Source organism: Alligator sinensis, unplaced genomic scaffold (genome assembly GCF_000455745.1).
Source record: "Alligator sinensis unplaced genomic scaffold, ASM45574v1 scaffold1485_1, whole genome shotgun sequence".
NCBI lineage: Eukaryota > Metazoa > Chordata > Crocodylia > Alligatoridae > Alligator > Alligator sinensis.
The window spans coordinates 463,072-467,706 of NW_005842962.1; the positions used below are offsets into that span (position 1 = coordinate 463,072).

Consider the following 4,635-nt stretch of genomic DNA (forward strand, 5'->3'; position numbering starts at 1 on the left):
ACTTGCTTCAGCTGTGTCACTGAGGAGCATGGCACAAAAAAGCTAACACACTTTCATGCTTGGAAATAAGGAGATTGGTGAGGTTGCATATTACCTGTGACTCTGAGGAACAGAAGTTGGGCCCAAGTCACACAGAGTGGCCACTTGGAGCCATGGTATGGGTGCCAAAGGACCAACAAGCCCTTTGTCAAGGGCTGCTGTAGAATAACTGGTGTACAGAGGTAATTTGGGAAGTACTGGTACAGCATAATACCTGGTTCCTCCTGGTACATTTTAGTCAGATTTCTACTGGTTTAATAAGCATTAATGTCTGTCTGCTTGTAGTTCATAGTGATAGAAAGATGTTTATCTTTTTATAGATTTCATAGATTTCATAGACATTCAGGCTGGAAGGGACCCCGGAGGATCATCGAGTCCAGCCCCTGCCCCAGGGGCAGGAAGTCATCAGGGATCATAGGATCCCAGCAAGATAAATATCCAAAAGTGTCTTGAAGGCATTCAAAGTGGGTGCTTGAACCACCTCTGGTGGCAGACCTTGGGGGCTCGAACAGTAAAGAAGTTCTTCCTTATGTCCATCTTGAAACAGTTGCAGAGGAGTTTGTGACCATTAGATCTTGTCATCCCTTGGGGCACTCTGGTGAACAGACGTTCCCCCAGATCCTGGTGAACACCCCTAATAAAATTATAGGTGGCCACGAGATCACCCCTGAGTCAGTGCTTTTCCAGGCTGAAGAGTCCCATGGCTCTCAGCCTCTCATCATAAGGTCTGTTATCCTGACCTCTGATCATGGGGGTGACTCTCTGCCGGACTCTCTCAAGCTTCTTCACATCCTTTCTGAATTGTGGAGCTCAAAATTGGATGCAGTACTCCAGCTGTGGCTTCACCAAGGCTGAATACAAAGGGAGAATGATGTCCTGGGATTTGCTTGAGAAGCATCTATGGATGCAAGCCAGCGTTTTGTTCACTTTACTAGCTGCAGCATCACATTGAAGGAGGTATTTCTTTTCAAGGTGGAGAACCTTGCGTTTTTCAGTGTTAAACACCATCAGGTTCTCATCTGACATTTCATGAGCCTGTCAAGATCTGCCTGGATCACCCTCCTGTCCTCAGGTGTGGATGCTTTACCCCAGGTTTTGGTGTCATTGGCGAACTTGGCCAGCGCGCTTCTGAGACCAATGTCTACATCATTGAGGAAGATGTTAAAAAGTAAAGGCCCTAGGACAGAGCCCTGAGGGACCCCACTGGTCTCAGAGCACCATGATGATTGACTTCTATCAACCACCACCCTCTGGGTCCTGCTCTGGAGCCAATTCCCCAGCCAGTGGATCGTAGTGAGGTCGAGGCCGCAGTTAGCCAGTTTTGCCAAGAGGTGATCATGGGATACCAGATTGAAGGCTTTTTTAAAGTCAAGATATATGACATCAATCTCTTCCCCCTTGTCCAGGTGATAGGTCACCTGGTCATAAAAGGAAATGAGATTGGTCAAGCATGACCAACCCGCAACAAACTCGTACTGGGTATCCCTCAGGATATTGCCATCTGCTTCCCTTTATAGGATGGCCTCTTTGATAATCTTTTACAAGACCTTCCCCAAGGTAAAGGTCTGCTAGTTCCCTGGAGAGCCATGGAGGCTGCTGTGCCTTTTTGCTGCCTTTCCTCCGAGATGGGATAGACTTTGCTTGCGCATCCAGGATTGGTCCAGGTGGAAATTTAATCCTGATTCCAGTATTTCATTAATTTTCATCTTCATTCAGATAGGAGGAGAACATTTATTTTAAAAATAAAAATAATATATATTCATATATTAAAATTTAGAAATTTTGACATGACTAAGCTTTATATTTGAATCAAATTAAATGGAATACTTATCTTAACATTAACATTCATTAAACTATGGTGTAAAACAAAATATATGTTTCAAATGAAAAACTATTCATGTTAATGTTTTGGAATTAATTTTGGTTCATGTAAAGCGAGACTGTACTCTAATTGATAAAATTTCTTTTAGGCATCATTGTCTGAACATGGTGCCTTTTCTACAGTGCCTTTGATAAGCTCCATTTAGGGCTTATGTGCATGATTTTTTTTTTCATACACAGAAGACATAAATTGTCTTATAAGTGTTTGATTACATGTGTTAAAGATTTTCTTGACAATTTCCAGCTGTGGTTTCTTCATCTATCACAGTCCTCCCATAAAGTCAGATGATTAGCCCTTTCTTTTGCAGATCTTTTCCCTGAGTTCCCTGCACAGCTATTGATTTAGTACCACTGAAGTCAATGTGAGTATTAGCTGAATTAAAGATTGAATTCCCAGGCTCTCAATTGTTTGAAGCAGACATTATTTCTTAAAAGCAACAATAAACAATTATACATTAGACATAGATAGATAAACTGCTCTACAGGTGAAGATTAGGCAGTTGCAGACTGTAACGGCACCTCACTCTTTCACAGAGGGAGAACAGCTAATGTCTTTTTTTTTTCTTTAGCCAACACTTGCTCAAGGATGGATGCTGACAAACAGCAACCAAACATCCCTTGGTGTATTTAACCTCTCATGCACTCAGAGGTAAGTCTCCCTGGACTTGGTGAAGTTATCCAACATTTCTGTTACTCTTGTATACCAGCATAAGTGCCATGAAAGTGCCTAGGCAGAGTTTCACAACAGAATGAGGTTTTATTGTCTTTTCACTGCACTGTATAATATATCAATAAAAAGCAAAAACTAAAACAATATTTTAAATAAATATATCCTTTCTTGACTAAAGTGTCATATTTCATCCAAAATGTAGGAACATTTCATTGGAACAGGAAAAGCTAGACTGGAATTACAGTTTATTTAAAAATATTGACGTATATGCCTTTTAGCAATGAAATGACTCAGTGTTATTTCAACTTGAACTACTCTTATTCACATGGAGAGATTTGTTTAGGGACATTCTACAAATGAGGGAAATAATCAATCAGCAACTATCCAACCTAAAACTGAGAAGAAAAACAGTTTTCACTGAGATCCAGAACATTATTTATTTTTTTCAGGTGTGTCATGTGAGCAGAGCTTGGATAAACACAGTTTCTGCCAATCTGCCACATTTTAGATGGTGTCTATTTATTGAAATGTAAATGAAGAAGAAAGAGATGTCCGAGTTCCTATTGAAGTCATATATTTATGTATAAACTTCTTCAGGGCCTCTTTCACTTCTTTGTTTCTCAAGCTGTAGATGATGGGATTAACCAAGGGAGTCAGAACAGAGTAGAACACAGAAAATGCCTTGCTCAGGTCTTCTGGCATGATAGCCTTTGGAAACAAATACACAATCATGATGGTCCCATAAAATATTGTTACCACAATGAGGTGAGAGGAACAAGTGGAAAATGCTTTCTGCCTGCCTGTAGTGGAAGGGATTCTCAGGATGGTGGCAATGATAAAAGAATAGGAGAGCGTCATTAACAAAAATGGGGGCAAGGTGAATATTGAGACAAGTGTGAAAACTGTACGTTCCAGAAGGTGAGTATCACTGCAGGATAGCTGGATTATAGAAGGATAATCACAAAAGAAATGGTCTGTTTCCCTGAGGCCACAGAATGTCAATTGTGACATGAGAATGCTTGTAATAGTGCTAGCTATAAACCCACTTATCCAAGATCCAGTTGCCAGCCGAATGCAGAACCCACCATTCATGTGGGTGGCATAATGCAGTGGTTTACATATTGCTAAATACCGATCATAGGACATCATGGCTAGAAGGTAGCATTCTGTAGCTGCTAGAAAAGCAAAGAAAAAAAATTGAATGATGCAGCCTCGAGCAGAGATGGTTCTGTCCGCTGTCATCAGACTGGCCAGAACCCTGGGCAAGATGGTTGAAGTGTAACAAGTCTCCAAACAGGACAAGTTCCCCAAGAAGAAGTACATGGGGGTGTGAAGATGCTGATCAGCTACAACCAATGTCGTGATGAGAATGTTCCCAGACACAGTCACACAATAGATCATGAGGAATGCCAGAAAGAGAAGTGTCTGAAGTTCTGGGAGATCCCCAAATCCTAGAAGGATGAATTCTGTATTAATTGTTTGATTTCTCCAGCCTGTGTCTTCCATGGTAGCTTCCTAAGGAAACCGAAGAAATACCACATTAGCCTTTTTAGAGGATACATGTTTCCAGTTCTAGCACCTGTATCATTTTATTCTGCCTTTTCTTTCAGAGCTGTCACTTCCTACTCAAATGTATAATATTTGTCAAACTAAAGAAAAGATACTGGTATTCATTGTGAAAACTGTAGGAAAAAGGTACTAGAATTTCAGGTTAGGTATTGTGTCTAGATCTTAAATTTTCGTCTTTAAGCTTCATTCAATAGTAAAATAAGAAGTACAGTGTGTTAACACGCATGTCTCAACATCTGGAGAAAAACACTGACATGACTGCTACAGTAAGATAACTCTTAATTTTAGAGTAGTTCTGAAAAATGAGTGTCAAACTGATCTCACAAAGCAAAAATGAGTAACGCATGTAAATCATATTTAATTTTTGGGAAGACGCATTTAAGGGAATACTTAAACAAAAATAGTTTCTAGTTGTTGTGAAACCTGATGGAACTAGTTGGTTTATAAGCTGAGAAATATATTTTTTTTCTTTTTCC

The 4,635-nt window shown here is 40.1% G+C and overlaps 1 pseudogene; it reads right to left on the reverse strand.

The window, feature by feature from the left end:
- Positions 1 to 3,725: 3,725 nt before the first annotated feature.
- Positions 3,726 to 4,635, reverse strand: part of LOC112548139 — a 1,909-nt pseudogene continuing 999 nt past the window's right edge.